Genomic DNA, 22034 nt, shown 5'->3' on the forward strand with positions numbered 1-22034 from the left:
TATTTTTTAGCACCTGCCAGGATGGAGAAGCAACAGGGGCTTTAGCTCTCTGAGCTCAAAGCTCTCTGAGCTTTCCTGTTCTACTCAGGAAAGGACATTTTGCCTGCCTTGCTGACAACTACTTGGTTCCAAAAGTAGAGGTCATAATGAATGGAACGGCCATGTTGAGTTTGCTAATCAGCATGTGAGAAACAGATCCCTAGCGGTGAGGAAGTGGCCCATCACGTCAACCACGCAGCATCGCGGTGCCCCAGACCAGGGAGCTAAACATCTGAATGTCCTGAGGAAATACAGTCAAGACTGAAGAGCTCTGCCTTGAAAGGAAATACGGCTCCAGAGGCTTTAAAAAATGGAATTCTAACTATAAAATCACAAATAACTCCAAAGAGAAAGGAAAAGAAAAGATAACCAGAGAAGCAGTGTGGTTTCAGAGGGAACTCCTTGATAAGCCCAGCTTTTAAATATGAAAAAGCATGGTCCCCATCCTCAAGGACATCACAATCTGGTAAAGAAGATAAAACTCTTAACCTAATAACTCAAACCCAAAGGAGAATGTGCCAAGTACCTTGGAAGAAGGGCAAGCCAGTGGCCACTGGGAGTGGAAAGTGACAACAGCCACTCCAGCTGGGGAGATAATATCTTATCCTTATCACCATTCATTTCATATAGACCTGGCTGAGTTCCCTTTCATTTTATAAGAACAGGCAAGTCCCTTATCTTCTTTTATTCTCCATGTTTTAAGCATATAGTAAGTGCTCAGTAAATAGGCTATTACCTGAGTCACTGACCCATCATAATCTCATCACACTGGAGATTGATAGCATTGGTAGAAATTTAAATAACTATCATTTCTTTATTGCCTGCTAATTTCAAAGCTCTTTGTGGACATTCATTCCACTTATATTCTGTCTATCCTTATGCTATATAAATACTATCGTTATGCTAAATTGTATTCTTTCCATTTTACATTGAAAACAAACCCATCCTTGGTGAAGGATAAGATGGCTTGCCCAAGACCATACAGCTAGTAAACAGTGAAACTGGGATCCAAAGTCAGATCCTGGAGCTGTCCCATTCTATTCAGCCTCTTGAGAGAAGTTGCAGAATATTGAGTCCCATGCTCAATTTATGAACATCCAGGGAGATAACAAGGTCTTTTAGGATAGCTAATATAAAAGGGTCCTCAGTCCACTGGGGGCATAGACAACCTGATGCTGGAACTGTGCCTCTCAAGACAGGGATGTTGTCGAGATGTTGGTCTGAAACCCTAGTACCTGGTTGGTGAAACCAAGGCAGGCTTGCCTCTAGCCAGGCTTCTGGTACCAGCTAATCTACCATTCTGGTTTAACCTGGCTCTAACCTGACCATCAAAACTGCCCATTTTCATGTCCTTATGTGTTGTCTCTACCACTCTTGGTCATTTGTTTTTACAGTTCACAGTGAATGTTTTGTTGTTGTTGTTGTTTTCCATTAGGCTCTTAGGTTCTTGAAGTCAGTGACTCTAACAGAATAAAAAGCCCAGTATATTGTTGTTTTGAAAAGTCTATTTTTTATTTAATATTCTGAAAAAGAGCTTACTTGGTAAAACTTCCTCAGAACACTACAAGAAATGCATAATTTTCTATAATTTCATTATGTGCTATGGCCCCAGATGGGAAGAACCTAAAACCTATTTCTTATTCAGAATTTTATATGGATCTTCCTCTAGCCCAAAGAATTACCCCAAAACTTTGTCAGCTTGATGTTGACAAGATGTTGTCCCACAGAGACAGAAAACAGAAAGACTTAAATCATCATATTGTTTCATGAGCTGGTGAAGTGTTAGGCAAAATGGGGCATATTCAGACAAGGGAATACTTTCCCTCCACAGAAAGGTAAGAATGACTGACTCATGCCAGGCAGCACCGATGAACCTTGAAAGCACGCCAAGTAAAAGAAAGCAGATGCAAAAGCCCACATATTCTTTGATGCTATTTTAGAAAAAGCAAATTAGTGGTTGCCTTGGGTCAAAGGAATGGGAGACTCTTAAAGAGTACAGTAGGTTTCTTATTGGGGTGATGAAAATTTTCAAAAAGTTTATGGAAGCAAGGATTGTACAACTCTATGAATGTGCTAAAAACCACTAAAATGTACAGTTTAATCGACTGACTTATAGGGCATGTGAATTACATCTCAATAAAGCTGTTACCATAAAATAAATAAATAAATCATAGTCTTATTTTATTAAGTGAATTTGTTGCCCATCAGGTTGGGCTTTGACAGAAAAATAAACTTGGCAAAAAAGATCCTTCTCAATTCTTCAGTCTCAACTTTTTGCAGAAAATATCACGTTCGTTTCACTCTGAGTGGTGGGCGATACAGAGCGACGTATGCCTTACCCTGGAGAGCTGGGTAGCAAGGTGGGCTGCTAGGACCCTTGATGAAAGGTTACCTTGCAGCTAACCATTTACAGGGTTGAAAAAGGCCTCTGGGTAAATCGAGATTTGAACAGACCAGAGAGATGAACAATTGGGAGATCAAATCTGCCATCCACAGGCTGTGAGAACACCCAGGTAATCTCCCTGCCTGGCATTCCTTGCTGTGTCTTCCTCTATTATGAGACTCTCTTTCATGTGGTGTTAAGTTAAAATGCGACTAATAAAGTAATTGTCACTTCTGTACTTTTTTTTTAATTTTTTTTTTTTTTTTTTTTTGGTCCCAGACTACAAAAGACAGCTGAGTTTCCCCTGGCCTCATAAATCTTGGACTTGCTGTTGATGAATGACTCCAGCTACGTGTGTGTTTTGTTTTTACTAAATACAGCTCACATTTCAGTCAAACTTCCGGAAGCGCTCTTAGATGGTCAGAACAATTCAGCGCCAAAGGCTCCGCTGATGCTTGTTGGACAACAGCTTGCAGGGGGCGAGGAGGGGAGCTGAGGTTGGATTCAAGCGACGTGAATAATAACGCTTTGGAGCTGGGAGGGCTGCGCGCGGAGCTGATGCATAATTCATAGGGCAAATTAATCTAGCCTCCTTTCCTATGCCCATTGCAATTACGGGAAAACGCAGTCCTCGGCTTGCTCGCTCTGCCTCCATCCCTTCCCTGTGGCTGGCAGCTCAGAAGCAGCTCTGGGACATCTCGATCTGAGTAGCAGTCAACTCAAGTGGCACCTGCTGGGCAGAGCAGTACCTGGGAACACGTCCCCCTGTGCCTCTGCTTAGGCGAGGTTTTCTCTGGATGGGTGGGGAACTGGGGAAGCACAAGCAGGGGTTTGGTGTGCAGTAGAGCAGAGAGTGGGGACAATTAGTTTTCTTCATGCTTGGCTGAGCCTTAGTGTAGGGACGGACCGGCTTAGAGGGTGAGGCAGATCGCAGATAATAGAAGCTTCATTTCCAACTGACCCTGCAAGCGCTCTGCCAGGCCCAGGAGAGGGGAACAATGCCGACCACCTCAAGAAACGCGGGCCCTGAATGCTGAGGCGGAGGCTCCACCGAAACAAGGAGGGAAAAACAAAAGCAATGGACGGGGCTTTGCCTTGAAATGGTTTCTATAGTCCCCACCAAAAGCAAAAGGAAAAAGAAAAAGCTCCATTGAGGACAGAAAATGAAGCCTGGTAATGAAACGTGTATTTCTCACACAAGCAAGAAGCAAGAAGAACACACACACACACACACACACTCACACACACACACTCACACATACTCGCACATGCGGACTATTGTGGGGCCGAGTTTCTTCTGGCAGAAGGATGTATCTCCAAGGGGGTGGGGAATTCTTTTCTTTTGGCTTGAAGCAGAAGAGTCCGCACTACATGGCTTTCTAGCTAGGGTGTGTGTCACCCAAAGGGTCCCATGGAGTAACTTGAGTGACTACCTGGCACCAAAGAAGGAAGCAAATCAAAAAGGTTGCACCACAGATGCAAAAAAAAGCACCACCATCATTTGGAGTTTAAAAAGCACCACCATCATTTGTGGGTTTGATCTTTTCTGCTACTCCTTCAAAACTTAGGGGCTGAAAATAACATCCATTTTATCCTAGTTCATGATTTGGGGGGTCGGAATTTCAGGCAAAGCTCAATTGGGTGATTCCCTGGCTTCATGTGGTATCAGTTGAAGTCACTTGCTGGTGGTCAGCTGACATCCGGACTTGTCTAAGAGACCAAGATGGCTTTACTTATTTATCTTTTGCCTAGGAAGGGACAGTTGGAATGCTGGGCTACTTGACTGTGGACTGGGGAGAGCTAGCTGTAGCCTCTCCAGCATGGTGGCTCAGGACTCCTGGAGAGAATGTTCCCACAGATAGAAGTAGCAGTGGCCACTGTCTTTCTCTGGGTCTGGAAATTGACAGGGCATTACTTCTACCACATGGGACTGGTCAAAGTATTCACAGAGCCTTCTGGGGAACATAGATGTTACCCTTCATTAAGGAGAGCATAAGAATATGGAGTCATCCTTAATCCACCATATATTTCATCATTCTGGGGAGCAAAGGAGAAAAGTCTAGTTATAAATGACTGCCAGTGTACAAAATGTCCATTTGGCAATAACAAAAGAAGCAAAGAAAATCATCCTTACATTTACTGACCAACAAGTTTCTGGGAAGACAGGCCTGTGTAAAGCTCAGAGGAAATACAGGCTGTGTGTAGGGTAGGAATAGAGGACTCTAAATCAGTTTCCCAAACCTCTAACTCAAATGATGTTTACCCTTTTCTGCATTTGCCTTAAACTCATAGTGACTTCTTCAAGTTTTACATAGAAATGATCACCATTTTTCTTTTTATTATGTTTTATTAGTACATTAAATTATACATAATAGTGGGGTTCATTGTGATATATTCATGCATGCATGTAACATAATTTGTTCCATTTCATTCCCCAGTATTTCCCCTTTAATGATCAGCAATTTTTAATGACTGCTGGCCCAAAAGTATTAATTTCTCCAGAGAATGGGCAAATGAATTTCTGATTCTAACTAGGCTTTTTTTTTTTTTTGCACCAAGTATTGAACCCAAGGGTGCTTAACCACTGAACCATATACCCAGCCCTTTTTATTTTTTATTTTAGGGCCTTGCAAAGTTGCTGGGAATGGTCTCAAACTTGCAATCCTCCTGCCTCAGCCTCTGGAGACTCTGGGATTACAGGTGTGAGCTGCCACACCCAGTCAACTAGTCTTCTTAAGGGCAGAGATGTATCCTAAATGTCTTTGTATTCATTGTGAGCTGTGTAGTGCACAGGGAGGATACACATCTGCCATTTTGTGTTTAGTTTTCTTCTTGTGGACTCCTCCTTCCTGACATACTGTATCGAAAGAACTTCACTATAGGATAGTTTGTCTTCTGTAGCTTGTTTTGTCCATCCATCCATTCTTTCTAGATGTCTTCCTTCTGCTTTGGGGGATAGCATTCTCTTCTTTCTCTGTGTTTCGTCCTTTGAGAAAAGAGTTCAATATTCCCTGTTTACAAGACTTGGTTTCATGGGAAACTTGGGCATTTCTAGGCCCCATTCAGCTGGGCAGGGACTCTGACGACACAGCCTCAAGGGGAGTGACTGACAGCAGAGCTGGGAATTCACCTCTTTTGTTAGTGCTTTGCATCTGCCAAATGCCAATTCAGACTTCCATCAACAAGCATATTTAAAAGGATACATGTTAGGGAAATTTGTTATCCATGCAATTTCAATGAGAGCCAATTCTATTAACTCCCCTGAAGCCCATGCATTATGACTGGGCTTTCAGGAGCGAGCCTTGAATAAACTTTTCAGTGATTTCACAACACTTCCATTATGGCTGTTCCATTATGAAGCAGATGAACATTTCTTGAACAATTAGACGGGGTTGTATAGAATAAAGAGTGAGGTTTGCCTGAGATCATGGAAACCTATCTGCTTAGGTGATTCATTTTCTTCCAACAAGGCAGCCCATAATAAGCTTTTCTTCTGGAGCCTTGTCTTGTTTCCCATTTCAATTAGTGACAATGACTGGAGAATGGGAAGAATGTCTTCTTCATGTCCTTGTGCAGCAAACAAGGCTGGCCACCGAAGAACAATGAGGGAGAGAAGGGGACAGCAAAGCGGGACAGGGGAGCAGCTACAGGAAAACCAGCTTGCTTTCCCAGTGAGGCTCCTGCAGGCAGGACGGAGTCTGGGGGAGTCAGGTGGCAGAACTAAACAGACTTTCCATTTGGGATTAAATTCAGCAGGGGACCAAATCCCTGCAGAGAGAGAAGCAGGAGCAGCATAGCATTGAGGGTCCCTGCCTCTCTTCGTGTCTAAGGTCTGATCCTTGGGCTCTGCCCCTTGGTATTTGAGGCAGAATGAACAGGGTCACTTTCTATATAAGTCATTTGTCTACGTATGTTATTGACATAGTTCTACTATTTTTTAAAAAAACAGAGTTTCATTGTTTTCTTCCACTAGGGATGGAAAGATGCTTCATATCTATCCCTTGAACCCAAATGCTGAGATGGCCCAGTATCTTCTATCATAGCTGCACGCAGAATATCCCTCGGTTTGGTGGTCTATGTCTTCAGCAAAACCAAAACCAAAACAAAGGCCCATGGGCAGCCTGGCTGTGGTCTGAAAAGCAAGCATTGGCAGTGAGGGTGTGGGTGCAACTCCCACCTGGGACCCCTGTGCTGCCTTCATTGGATGATGTTTCTCTGGGAGGTTAGAAAGTAAGTATATGCTTCAGTAAGAAAAACCTTTTCCATAATAACCAAGCCTCCAAGTCTCTCCTTTGAGTGGAATGAATCTGTCTGATTAGAGGGGGAATTTTTTCTCCTAGTATCTGTACAATAATAGACATTTTCTCATTCCTGAGAGGATTCCTCACTAAAGGGTTTGTCACCACAAAACCTGACTCTTTGATTCTCAGGTCCTAGAAACAAATAATGGATTTGCATGAATTGCTGATCTTTGTTGGTCTGAGTTCTCTGAGGAGTTTTCACAGCACATATATTGAGTAGGGGTGTCATAATGTTCCATGGCCCATAGGAATGGAACCACTGTTATTTATAGCTCCTTCTGACTCTCTTGAATGGGAGGTCATCATGCCCCAGTCACCACCATGGGGTGGATTTTCTAGAACAACAATATCTAAAGTTCCACTCACACCTCCAGTGGTGCAAACGTGGATATAATGTGCTTGGCGATTGTTTCCCTTCATCAAACAAGAGCAGCTGAAGTTCTTATCTTGTTCAAAAGTTGAGTAGGAACAGAAAGAGGAAGGACAGCCCCAAGGTTATTGAAGATTTTTTCACCCCTGTCCACTTGTACATAGTAAACTAGCTACTATCTTGACTTTTGTGCTTTTTATGACAACACTAATTGTCATGATCTGAATGTGTGCCCCCTCGACCAGCACAAAAATCTGTATGTTGAAATCTAATCCCTAATGCAGTGGTTAGGAGGTAGGGTCCTTAGGTTGTAAGGGTGGAGCCCTCATGAAGGGAATTAATACCCTTATGAGATTGAAGAGACCAGTCTTGCCCTCTGTCCTGTGAGTTGACAGTGAGAAGACTCCCACCTATGAGGGAAGTGAGTGCCCACCAGACACTGACCCTACTGGCACCTTGATCTTGGCTTACCTCATTTGTAGAGCCATGTGAAACAGTTCTCTTGGTGTTCAAACTCCCCAGTTTATGGTATTTGGTTTTGGCAGCCTAACAGTCTAGACACTGACTCACTGAAAAATACTGTTTTTCACTAACCTTACAATATTGTGATCTCTATATTCCACAAGATTAAAAAATTGGATCTTGGGGCTGGGGTTGTGGCTCAGTGGTAGAGCATTTGCCTAGCATGTGCAGGGTGCTGGGTTCAATCCTCAGCACTACATAAAGATAAATGAATAAAATAAACTACAACTACAACTAAAAATATATATTAAAAAATCAAAATAAATAAAAAACTAGATCCTATGTAGCAAGTCATAGTGGAGTTTTTCTAAAATGATTTTCATAGCCTATGACTCTGGAGAGCACATATAGTGGCCCACAAATTCATGATCATTTAAGCCATTTTGTAGTACAGATCTTTGGATTTTCCCTTCCATGGCTCTCAGCCTCTTGAAATCCTTCATTGATCTTTCTCAAAACCTTCAACCCCATCCTGAAGGTGGGGCTCATTAATTTTTATTTGGTTGCTGTGGAAGAATCTCTAGATGTGGTGAGAGGTGTTGGCCAGCCCGCTTTTCTGGACAATTGCCAGGCTCTTGAGTTTCCCAAGTCCCTGTCTCTCTGCACCTAAACCCTCATTGAGAAAGAATGCAGAAATCACTGTCCACTAGACCTCCCATCCAGTGCTGCCCTGCAGCATGCAATTTATTGCTGATAAGTGAGGCACTGTTATCAGCCCACACTCAAAATGCTACTCCATACTTGCTTCTTAAATGTGTTCTCAACAGCCCACTTCAGCACTAAAAACTGAAGATAAGTGGGTTATCAAGCCTCACTGTCAGCAAGAGGTTCTTCTTTCTGCAGTTTTTCTAGCACAATCTTTATCCATAATAACCCACCAACCTTCCAAACCTGCTTATCTGTAACCAGAAAGGCAACTGAGGTCAGACAGAGGCAGGTCAGACTGAATGGTCATTCCACTCAAGTCACCATACTAACCACCTCCCACCAAATAGCTTAGGGCTCAGCCCTCCTATTTCAAAACCCAAGGTACCCAGAGTTCATCTGCTTTCTGGAAACCCCAAGTTTAATTAGTAAATACCATCAAGCTCTCAATCTCCTTTGTTCTCGAGGACAGAAGGTAAGAGTTGAGGTCTGAGCCCCACTGAAATGACACAGAAAAACAGGCATCCGAAAAAAAAGCCACAAAAGTCATCAGCAACAAAGTGTTGGTCCTTGGTTTAGTCATTTTTTTCACTACTAAAAGACCTGACAAGAACAATTTAGGAGGAAAGGTTAGTTGCAGAGATCTCAGTGCATAGACAGCTGGCTCCATTCCTCTGGGCTGGAGGGGAGGAAGAACACCATGGCGGGAAAGTGTGGTGGAAGGAAGCTGCTCACATCATGATAAGAGAGCAGAGAGACTCCACTCATCAGATACAAAATACATACCCCAAAGCCATGCCTCCCAATGACCCTCCAGGCACACCCTGCCTGCTTTCAGGCACCCTTAGTTAATCCCTTCCAAGGATTAATTTATTGATTGTGTTAAAGCTCATCATTTCTCCTCTAAACCTTCTTGCTTTGTCTCACACATGAGCTTTTTTAGGACTCCTCTCATCCAAACCATAATAGTCCTCATGCCCCTAAAATCTTTGCAACACAAATATGTCCTTCAGAGACACAAGTGCAGGGTTCCTAATCCCAACATCATCTCCAAACTCAGTCCATGTACCTGCTCAACCTACCCTGGGCCCATTCATAGCTGAGAACACACTCCTTCCTTCCTACCTCTTGGCCTCCTGCTTACTGTTCCCCTGCCTCAAATAAGTTTTCTCTGACCTTCCCCTTGCTGGCTCTTCCTTATCCTTCAGGTTTCAGGACTCCTCAGAGAGTCCCTTTTGGATCTCCCTACCTAGAGTAGCCTCTCTTCCCCACTTGTTTCCAATCTTTTCACCCTGATTATTTCCCTCTTTACACTTGAGTACAGTGTCTGCTTCCTCAGAGCCCCTTGAAGCCACCCACCTTCTATGACCATACTTTCCTGAATGTGTTTTGATCTGTGGTTTCTCCATCAAGTTCCATTTGCTTAGTGACTTCAAATGTTCCTTATAGTTTCTGATCAATTAACATTGCCCTTTCTTGTTTTTCAGAACTACTGTGAGTTTTCAAAATATTTTTCTTTTTTCCTTTTTTGGTTAATTTTATTTTATTAAGTTATTTATTTATTCTAATTTGTTATACATGATGGCAGAATGCAACTCATTTCATATTAGAGCACAATTTTTCAAGACACTGTACACAAAGTATTTTCACACCATTCATGTCTTATACGTGTACTTAGAGTAATGATATCTAACTCATTCCACCATCATCCCTACCTATATGCCCCCTCTTTTCCCCTCCCTCCCCTTTGCCCTATCTAAAGCTTCTCCATTCCTCCCATGCTCCCCCCACTCCCATCGCCATTATGAATCAGCCTCCTTATATCAAAGAAAACATTTGGTCTTTGGTTTTTTGGGATTGGCTTGCTTTACCTTAGCATTATATTCTCCAGCTTCATCCATTTACCTGCAAATGCCATGAATTTATTCTCTTTTAATGCTGAGTAATGTTCCATTGTGTATATATACCAAAGTTTCCCTACCCATTCATCTACTGGAGGGCATGTCTAGGTTGGTTCCAAAATTTAACTATTGTGAATTGTGCTGCAATAAACATTGATATGGCTGTGTCCCTGTAGTATGCTGTTTTTAAGTCCTTTGGGTTTAAACCGAGGAGTGGGATAAGTGGGTCAAATGTTGGTTCCATTCTACATTTTCCAAGGAATCTCCATTATGCTTTCCAGATTGGCTGCACCAATTGCAGTTCCACCAGCAATGTATGAATGTGCCTTTTCCCCCACATCCTCGCCAAACACTTATTGTTGTTTGTATTCTTGATAGCTGCCATTCTGACTGGAGTGAGATGATGCCTTAGAGTAGTTTTGATTTGCATTTCTCCACTTGCTAGAGATGTTGAACATTTTTTCATATGTTTGTTGATTGTATCTCCTCTTCTGAGAAGTGTCTATTCAATTCCTTGGCCCATTTATTGATTGGGTTATTTGTTTTTATGAGTGCTTTATATATCCTAGAGATTCGTGCTCTACCTGATGTGCTTGTGGTAAAGATTTGCTCCCATTCTGTAGACTCTCTATTCACCTCACTGATTGTTTCTTTTGCTGAGAAGCTTTTTAGTTTGAATCCATCCCATTTATTGATTCTTGGTTCTAAGTCTTGTGCTATAGGAGTCTTATTAAGAAACTTGGGGCCTAATCTGACATGATGGAGAGTTGGGCCTACTTTTTCTTCCATTAGGTGCAAGGTCTCTGGTTTAATTCCTAGGTTCTTGATTCACTTTGATTTGAGTTTTTTGCATGGTGGGATATAGAAGGTTAATTGTAATTCATCACATAAATAGACTCAAAAGATAAAAATCATATGATCATCTCAATAGGTGCTGAGAAAGCATTTGATGAAATACAGCATCCCTTCATGTTTAAAACACTAGAAAAATTAGGGATAACAGGAACATACTTCAACATTGTAAAGGCTATCTATGCTAAGCTCCAGGCCAACATCATTATAAATAGAGAAAAATTGAAAGCATTCCCTCTAAAAACTAGAACAAGACAGGGATGCCCTCTATCACCACTTCTATTTAACATAGTCCTTGAAACTCTAGCCAGAGCAATCAGACAGATGAAAGAAATTAAAGGGATATGGATAGAAAAAGAAGAACTCAAATTATCACTATTTGCAGATGATGTGATTCTATACCTAGAAGACCCAAAACATTCTAACAGAAAGTCTCCTAGAACTAATAAATAAATTCAGCAAAGTAGCTGGATATAAAATCAAACACCCATAAATCAAAGGCATTCCTGTACATCAGTGACAAATCTGCTGAAAGAGAAACTAGGAAAACCACCCCATTTACAATAGCCTCAAAAAAAATAAAATACTTGGGAATACATTTAACAAAATAGGTGAAAGTTCTCTATAAGGAAAACTATAACATGCTAAAGAAATAAATTAAAGAAGACCTTAGAAGATAGAAAGATCTACCTTGTTCTTGGATAGGCAAAATTAATATTGTCAAAATGACCATACTACCAAAAGCACTATGCAGATTCAATGCAATCCCAATCCCAATGACATTCCTTATAGAAACAGAAAAAGAAATTATGAAATTCATCTGAAAACTAAGAGGCCCAGAATAGGCAAAGCAATCCTTGGCAAGAAGAGTAAAACTGGCAGCATTACTATTCCAAACCTAAAAGTATACTACAGAGCAATAGTAACAAAAGCAGCATGGTACTGGCACCAAAAGAGACCTGTTAGACCAATGGTACAGGACATAGAGTCTAATCCACGTAACTTCAGTTATCTTATATTAGACAAAGGTGCCAAAAACATACATTAGAAAAAAAGATAGCCTCTTCAACAAATGATACTGGGAAAACTGGAAATCCACATGTAATAAAATGAAATTTTATTTTTTTATTGGCTATTTTTAGTAATGCGTAACATTAGGTTTCATTTTGATATAATTATAAAAGTATAAAGTATAATTTGCTCTAATTCAGTCCCCAGCCCTTCTCCTGTGCCTTTCCCTCTACTGATCTTTCTGCGATTTACTTATAGTTTTTTTCCTTGATTGTTTTTGTTTAATGCTTTTTTTTTGTGGCCCTGGGGATCAGGACCTTGTGCCTACTAGGCAAGTGTTTACCACATCTCAGCCCTAGTTTTTTTAAAATTATCATCTTATGGATATTATAACAGTATGATTCACTTTGGAACAGTCATATATGTACATAAAAAAATTAGGTCAGATTCATCCCACTGTTCTTCCCTTATTCTGTGCCTCCTCCCTTCCCTCAATCTCTTTCCTCTACTCCATGAATCTTTCTTCTATTTTGATGGAATTTCCCCCCTTTCTTTTCTTTTTTTTCTCCTTATATTTTACTAGTGTCTGCATATCAGGGAAAACATTCGACCTTTGGCTTTCTGGGGCTGGCTTATTTCACTCAGCATGATAGTCTCCAGATTCATCCAGCAAATGCTATAATGTTATTCTTCTTTATGGCTGAGTAATATTCCATTGTATGTATGTATGTGTGTGTGTCTGTGTGTGTGTGAATATATATATATATATATATATATATATATATATATTCCTTTTATCTGTTGAAGAACAGCACCTAGATTGGTTCCACAGCTTGACTATTGTGAATTGTGCTGCTATAAACATTGATGTGGCTGCATCCCTATACTATGCTGATTTGAGGTCTTTTGGATATATGGTGGGTCATATGAAAGTTCTATTCCTAGGTTTTTAAGAAATCTCCATATTGCTTTACAGAGTGGTTTCACTAATTTGTAGTCCTACCTACAATGTATGACTGTACCTTTTTCCTCATTATCACCAACACTTATTATTGTTTGTATTCCTGATAGTTGCCATTCTGACTAGAGTGAGATAAATTCTTAATTTTGATTTGCATTTCCCTAATTGCTAGAGATGTTAAACTTCTTTTATATATATTTGTTGACCATTTGTATTCTCTTGAGAAGTGTCTGTTTGGTTCTTTAGTCATTTACTCATTGAGTCATTTGTAAATTTTTGATTTTTGGTTTTATTTCTTGCACTTTAAGAGTCTTGTTAAGAAAGTCGGTTTCTGTGCCAACATGTTGGAATGTTGAACCTACATTTTTTTTTCTAGTTGCAGTTTCTGATCTAAATCCTTGGCCCACTTTGGGTTATCTTTCTTGCACAGTGAGAGACAGGGGTCAACTTTCATTTTTTTTGCACATGGATAACCAGTTTTCCCATCACCAGTTGTCAAAAAAGCTATCTTTTCTCTAATGAATGTTTTTAGCACCCTTGTCTAGTATGAGACATTTAGTGGGTTTGTCTCTGTGTCTTCTATTCTATTCCATTGGTCTTCATATCTGTTTTGGTGCCTGAACTATGGTGTTTTGTTATTATAGCTCTGTGGTAAAATTTGATGTCTGATATTGTAATGCCTCCTGCATTGCTCTTTTTGTTCCGGATTGCTTTGCCTGTTCTAGGTCTCTTATTCTTTCAAATGAATTTCAGAACTTCTTTTTCTAGTTCTGTGAAGAATGTCATTGGAATTTTGAGGGGAATTGCATTGAATCTTGATAGCTCTATGGATAGTCATTTTAACACAATTAATTTTGCCTATAAGAACATGGAAGGTCTTTTCATCTTCTAATGTCTTCTTCAATTTCTTTCTTCAATGTTCTATTGTTTTGATTGTAAAGGTCTTCTTCACCTTCTTTGTTAGAGTGATTGCCAAGTTTTGTTTTTTTGAGGTCATTTTGAGTGGTATAGTTTTCCAAATTTATTTTTCAGCATATTCATTATTGGAATAGAGGAAAGTGATTAACTTTTGTTGTTCTTGTACCTGCTACTTCACTAAATTTGTTTATCAGCTCTAAAAATCTTCTGGTGGAGTTTTTTGTGTCTTCTAAATATAGGATCATGTCATCAGCCAAAATATTTCTCTGTCACTTCTAAGATTTTAAAGTGAGGAAAGAAGGCTGAAGGAAATGTGTGTAGTATGGCCTATTCATCCAATATTTCTTTCCATTTGATAGTTGCAGGAAATGAGTCTCAGAGAAGCTAAGTAACTTTGCAGGTTCACACAGCTAGGAAATAGAATCAAACAGGTATGTATCATGATGATAATGAATATACCCTGGGATTGGCATGATAATGTGGTAGCACAGATGAATGAGAAGTCCTCATTTTATATATTTATTCTCAACTTCTCCTTAATTTCAAACTCCTCAAATTACCATATGGTTACATCTTGATAAACACATCATAAGTTGAAAATATCATAAATCAACACTACATTTAATATACCTAATAATAGCTTAACAACACAATAAACTAAGCCTATTAGTTTTTTACTCTTGTGATAGCCTGACTGGCCATAAACTGAGATTTGCTTCCACTGCCCAGCATCACAAGAAGGTGGCATACCATCTATTGTGGCCCAAGAAAAGATCAAAAGATCTCAGTATAGTTTTAATTAGCATTTCTATAATGCTAGAGATGTTGAACATTATTTTATAAATTTGTTTGCTGATCATATTTCTTCTGTAAAGTATCTATTCAGTTTTTTAGCCCATTTATTGACTGGGTTATTTGGTTTTTTGGTGTTAAGGTTTTGAGTTCTTTATATATCCTAGAGATTAATGCTGTATCTGAGTTGTATGTACTAAAGATTTTCTCCCATTCTGAAGGCTGTCTCTTCACATTCTTGATTGTTCCTTTGCTGTGAAGAAGCTTTTCAGTTTGATTCCATCACATTTATTGATGCTTGACTTTATTTCTTGTACTTCAGGAATCTTGTTAAGGAAGTCAGTTCCTAAGCTGACATGATGTAGAATTGGGCCTAGTTTTTTTCCTATTAGACACAGGGTCTCTGTTCTAATGCCTAAGTCTTTGATCCACTTTGAATTGGGTTTTGTGCAGGATAGAGATACAGGTTTAATTTCATTTTGCTACATATGGATTTCCAGTTTTCCCAGCACCACTCGTTGAAGAGGCTATCTTTTCTCCAATGTTTTTTATATCACTTTTGTCTAGTATGAGATAACTGTATTTATATTGGTTTGTCTCAGTGTCTTCTATTCTGTGTCATTGGCCTATATGCCTCAGAATAGCAATTATCAAGAATATAAGCAACAATAAATGTTGGTGAGGATGTCGGGAAAAAGGTACACTCATATATTGCTGGTGGGATTGCAAAATTGGTTCAACCACTATGGAAAGCAGTATGGAGATACCTCAGAAAACGTGAAATGGAACCACCATTTGATCCAGTCATCCCAGTCCTCAGTTTATACCCAAAGGACTTAAAATCAACATACTACAGTGATGCAGCCACATCAATGTTTATAGCAGATCAATTCACAATAGCTAGACTATGGAACCAACTTAGGTGCCCTTCAACGAAGAATGAAAAAAGAAAGTGTGGTATATATACACAATGGAATATTACTCAGCCATAAATAACAAAATTATGACATTTGCCAGTAAATGGATAGAACTGGATAATATCATGCTAAGTGAAAGAAGCCAATCCCCATAAAACCAAAGGGCAAATGTTTTCTCTGTTATGCAGATGCTAATTCACAATAAGGGGATGGGTGTTCAGGGAAGAATAGAAGTATTTTGGATTAGACAAAGGGGAATGAAGGGAAGGGAGGGAAAATGATAATAGGAAAGGTAGCAGAATGAATTGAATATTACTATCCTATGTGGATATATGATTATATGACCAATGTAATTATACATCATATACAACCAGAAGAAGGAGAATTCATACTTATATATGTATAATATGTCAGAATACATTCTACTATAATTAGAACAAATAAAAATTAAAAATCAAAAACTCATTTTAAAAGATCAAAACTACAGAGAAATAGTAACAAAAACTTTATAGTACTAACATTAAAATAGACATATTGATCAATGGAACAGAATAGATGACACAGAGACAAACCAACACAAATAAGAGTCATATGATCCTTGACAAAGTTGCCAAAAACATACACTGGAGAAAAGACTACCATTTTAATAAATGGTGCTTGAGAAAACTGGTTATCTGTGGGTAGAATAATGAGACTAGATCCTTATCTCTCACCTTTATAAAGATCAACTCAAAATGGATCAAAAGTCTAGGAATTCCAGAGACTATGCAATACCTAAGAAGAAAGCACAGAGTCAGTCGACATTCCAACACTTCAGGCACAGACAATGACATTCTCAATAGGACCTCTAAAGCACAGAAAATAATGCCAAGAGTTAATAAATGGAATGGCATCAAATTAAAAAGCTTCTGCAGAGCAAAGGAAACAAGAATGTGAAGAGAGGGCTCAGGCTGTAGCTCAGTGGCAGAGCTTGCCTAGCATGTGTGAAGCACTTGGTTTTATCCTTAGCACCACATAAAAATAAATAAAGGCATTCTGTCCATCTGCAACTACAAAAAAAATTTTTTAAAGAATGTGAAGAAAGAACCTACAGAATGGGAGAAAATCTTTGCTAGCTACTCTTCTAACAAAGGATTAATATCCAGATTATATAAAGAACTCAAAAAAACACCAATAAAAAGCAAAATAACCCAACTAATAAATGGGCAAATGAACTAAAGAGACACTTCTCAAAAGAAGAAATAAAAATATTCAACAAATACATGAAAAATTATTCAATGTCTGTAGCAATTAGAAAACTGCAAATCAAAATTACACTGAGATTTCATCTCACTTCAGTCAGAATGGCAATCATCAAGAATACAAACAATAATAAATGCTGGAGAGGATGTGGAGGAAAAAGAACACATTTATACGGCTGGTGGGATTGTACATTAGTACAACTACTGTGGAAATCAGTATGCAGGCTCCTCAAAAGAGTAGAAATGAAAGCCCATATGACCCAGCTATACCACTTCTTGGTATTTATCCTAAAGAACCAAAGTCATCATAGTACAGTGATACATGCACACTCACGTTTATAGCAGCACAATTCACAGTTGTCAAACTATGAAACCAACCCAGGTATTCAATAATGGATGAATAAATAAAGGAAATGTGATCTATGTACACAATGGGGTTTTATTCAGCCATAAAGAAGAATGAAATTATGTCATTTGCAGAAAAATGGATAGAACTTGAGATCATGTTAAGCAAAATAAGCCAAACTCAGAAAGTCAAGGGTCATAAATTTTTCTATCAAATATAGAAGCTAGAGAGAAAAAAATGGAAAGTAAGGTGTGGAGGGGGTATCATAAAAATCAAAGGGACCATTAGAGTAGAGGACAGGGACCAGGGGGAGGCTGGAAAGGAGGGAAAGGGGAAATACGAGTCTGATATTGATCAGATTATATTGTTATATTGTGTGCACATATGAATGTGTAACAGTGAATCTCACCAATATGTATAATTTTAATGCACCAATAAAAACGGGAAAAAAACAGTCAGATATGGTGGAGCATGCCTGTAACACCAGTGGCTTGGGAAGCTGAAGCAGGAGAATTGCAAGTTCAAAGCCAGCCTGAGCAAAAGCAAGGTGCTAAGTAACTCAGGGAGACTTTATCTCTAAATAAAATACAAAATAGCGCTAACTAGGAATTTGGCCCAGTGGTCAAGTGCCCCTGTGTTCAATTTCTGGTACCCACCCCTGCCCTCAAAAAGGAAAAAGAATAAAATTCAAAGTTCAAAGTATAGTTTCTACTGAATGTGTTTCTCTTTCAAATAACCGTTAAGTCAAAAAAAATCATAAGCAAACTCTGATTTGAGCTTTCCACAGTGTATACATGTATCAAATTATTATACTAACTCCTATAAGTAGGAGTGATTCAAAATAATAATAGATAATTTTTTAAAAAATTGAAAGCAGAACCATGGTAAGTAAGAGACTATCTACATAGGGTCTATCTGGATTTTCAATCCCCCCCCAAAATTAGACATAGTTCCTGTGGACATAGCAAGGAGGTTCAAGCCTCCAATTTTCTTTTATAGAACACTCAGTTTATTTCATTAAAAATCATTCCTTTTATGAAGACAACAAATCTAAAAACCAGCTTTGCACAGACAGCAGTACTGAATGCTGTTATTATGAGGCAGAGAGTACAGAAAGATGACGGACTTTGAAACTAAATGGATCCAGCCCTTACCAGCTGTCTGATCTTGGGTTTTTGTAAAATGATGATTTTTTTAATTGCTGTTTTTCATGTTAGAAACAGTACACAATAGGCTTCCGTTAATTGGTAGTTACTATTCACTTTAATGGAATGGTCCCCCGATAAAACAGCATAACACATACATCTTTTAGATTATGCAAGATTTCTGACCACCTTGAATTTTATTTTGAAACATTGATCTTACAGATCCTTTTGCTCTCCGAAATTTTCCCACAAAACCCCAGCTTCAGTTAACCTTATTCCTTTGATCAATAGTCTTGTTTCTGCTGCCCTCAAAACCTGTATTGATTGCCCCTGGGAAGCTGAGAATTCTAATGGTGTGAGTTAGGTGAGAGTCATGAGTTTTCCAAAATCAACTGATAAACCTTTGTTAATTGTGGCTGATTCTAAGGAAATACTAAGAAAAAAGTCTTTTTTCCCAAACAAAACCCACCACAAACAAGGCTTGCCTACATTCCACACAGCAATGCTTTATAGGAATTGAATACATGGACGCTGATAAAGAAAGGGAAGCTATGGAGAATGTTTTCATGAGAAGAAATGGCAAAACTTATGGGGGATACTGAGAATGTAAGTCCTTGAACTAAGACTGATTGGGAAAAAAATTATGAAAAGATTGTCTGCCTGAATAATAGAGTAACTAGCGACCTTGAACACAGAAGGAGTGTAGAATAGGAGTGAAACAATGAAGTCTTTTTAGAACAGAGAATAATACTCATAAGAGGCAATTTTCAAATGAAAGACAGAATGCTCCATAATAGAAATATTGGAGGCCTGAACCACCTTGTGATTCATGAGAGGGGAACACCAGTGGCCTTGCCTAGAAGCCCACAGCTACGAGAAGGGAGAGCAGCTTGAAATAAGATTATTAATTTCCTTGGAATGAGGCCAGTATGACATCCTTTTGCAAAGCTTGGCCAGATTCTTACATGATCCCTTTGAACAATGAAGTCTAATGAATATGCAAACACAAAAGCCAGAGCACATCTGGCTGCACCAACAAGATGTAGAGTTGTTCGCTGTTTTAAACAAAAACACCGTGATATTCTGCCTTCCAGAGACTTTGAAATATTTTCTCTAATTAATGATAGAAGTTTTCAGGTAAAAGCAATCAATCATGAAATATTGTAAAATTTTGGAGAGTAAAGAGATAAATGATATGGGGGGATGTTGACTTTTGTAGGCTTCTATTCAAATAGAGTTTGGAAAGCTATGGTGAACTTTTATTATTTCTGTCTACCCAACTCACCTCCCCTCTTCAGTATGCTCTGCCATTCTTTGGGGGTCTCCTTCTTCCTTTGAGGAATAATCCTACCCCTTTTCCCACTCTCTGGGTTTTCATTCAGAGGTTTCTCACTTACCTCTTTGTGTGTGTGTGTGTGTGTGTGTGTGTGTGTGTGTGTCTGTCTGTCTTTCTCTCTCTCTCTCTCTCGTTAATATTTTTTAGTTGTCAACGGATCCTTCATTTTTATTTATTTATTTATATGTGGTGCTAAGGATCGAACCTAGGGCCTCAAGCATGCCAAGCAAGTGCTCTACCACTGAGCCACAACTCCAGCCCATCTTTTTTTTGTCTCTTAAAAATTAGAGATTAGGGAATTTGAAGCTGTTTGAGCAGAGGTAACATGATAGGGCTGTTGTAGAGGGATCCAGACACTGGAGAACCGAAGGTTGACCAGGTCACCTTTAAGGGATCTCTTCCAGATCCAAGTCCTTGACTCTGTCATTCAATTTCACATTGACCAACACATTAAACAATACATGTGATGTTTTGGTGTACGGTACAAAGTGATCAAATCAAGCTAATTAGCATATCCATCACTTTACATGCTTAACATTTGTAATGAAAATGTTTTAAATTCACTCTTAGTAATTTTCAAATACGTAGTACATTATTATTAACTAGAATCATCATACTGTATGATAGATTTCTAGAACTTATAATCTTGTCTAACTGGAACTTGGTACTCCTGGACCACCCTTTCCCCAATGTCACCCCACCCCCAGTTCCTGGTAATCACTGTTCTAGTCTTTGCTTCCATAAGTTTGACTTTTTAATATTCCATATATAAATAGGATCTTGCAGTTTTGCCTTTTTGTGCCTGGTTCATTTCACTTAACATAATATCATTCATCCATGTTGTGGCAAATGATTGTATTTACTTCTTTTTAAAGCTGAATACTATTTCATTGTGTGCATATGTGTATATAACACCTTTTATTTATACATTCATCCATTGATGAACACTTAGGCTGATTAATGCCTTGGCTATTGTAAATAATGCCTTGATAAACATGAGAGTGCAAATTTCTCTTTAATCCACAGATTTCATTTCCTGTGGCTATAGAGCCAGTAGTGGTCTTGCTGAATCATATTGTTATTCTATTTTTAATTGTTTGGGAAACCTTCATACTGTTTTCCATAATAGCTGCACCAATTTAGATTCCTGTCAACATAATGCACACAGGTTCTTTTTTCTTCACATCCTTGCCATTACTGGCTGTCTTTGTCTTTTTGGTAATAGCCATTCTAACAGGTGTGAGATGACATCTCGTTGTGGTTTTGATTTGCATTTCTCTGATGATTCATTATATTGAGCACCTTTTTTGTACCTATTGGCCATATGTAAGTCTTCTTTTGAGAAATGCTTCTTTGGGTCCTTTGCCCATTTAAAAATAATGTTATTTGTTTTATTGCTATTAAATTGTCTGAATTCTTTATTTATTTTGGATATTAATCCCCTATTGGCTTTACAGTTTACAAATATTTTCTTGAATTCTGTAAGTTGTGTCTTCACTCTTGATTGTTTATATTCTATGAAGAAGCTTTTTAGTTTTATATTGTTCCTTTTTTTATCTTCGCCTTTGTGTCTGGGCCTTTGGGATCATATTCAAGAAATAATTTTCCCTCATTTTCCTTTAATAGTTTTATAGGTTCAGGTCTTATGTTTAGGTCTTTTAATCTATTTTGAGTTGATTTTTGTGTGAAGTAAGTGTCCAATTTCATTCTTCTTCATGTGAATTTCCAGTTTTTCCAGCTGTCCTTTCCCCATTGTGTGCTCTTGGCACCTTTGTTGAAGATAAGACTGACCATAAATGCATGGATTTATTTCTGTGCCCTCTGTACTGATCTAAACCCTCTCCTTAAAGGTAGTTAAATCAGAATTACTAAAGCATGTCAAGAGATGGTATTTGGTAAAGTCCATTAAGCATGGGAATGTCACTAAAAAAATTTGAAATAAAACATTTAGTGATAGATATTTCCTGATGAATGACATATGATGAGACTAAATAAAAAATGTAACAGAACACATGAGAAGCACATAGAACAACATCGTGGTTCCAAGATCATAGTACAAACTGTTTTAAGATCCATGAGCTAGAGCAGGTCTTGATCACCTGTGGCCCACAGGCCAAATCTGCCTTATTGCCTCTTTTTGTATGGCCCATGAGCTAAGAATTTTTGCATTTTTTTAATGGATGAAAGAAAGAAATCAAAAGAAGAGTATTTCATGACAAGTGAAGATTATGTGAAATTCAAAATTCGATGATTGCAAATAAAGTTTTATAGGAACATGGTTATGCAAATTCATATGGATAAATTATATTGACCTGTATTCAAGTTCATTATTCCTTTCTTCTGCAGTCTACAAT

Source organism: Ictidomys tridecemlineatus, chromosome 3 (assembly GCF_052094955.1).
Source record: "Ictidomys tridecemlineatus isolate mIctTri1 chromosome 3, mIctTri1.hap1, whole genome shotgun sequence".
Taxonomy (NCBI): Eukaryota; Metazoa; Chordata; class Mammalia; order Rodentia; family Sciuridae; genus Ictidomys; species Ictidomys tridecemlineatus.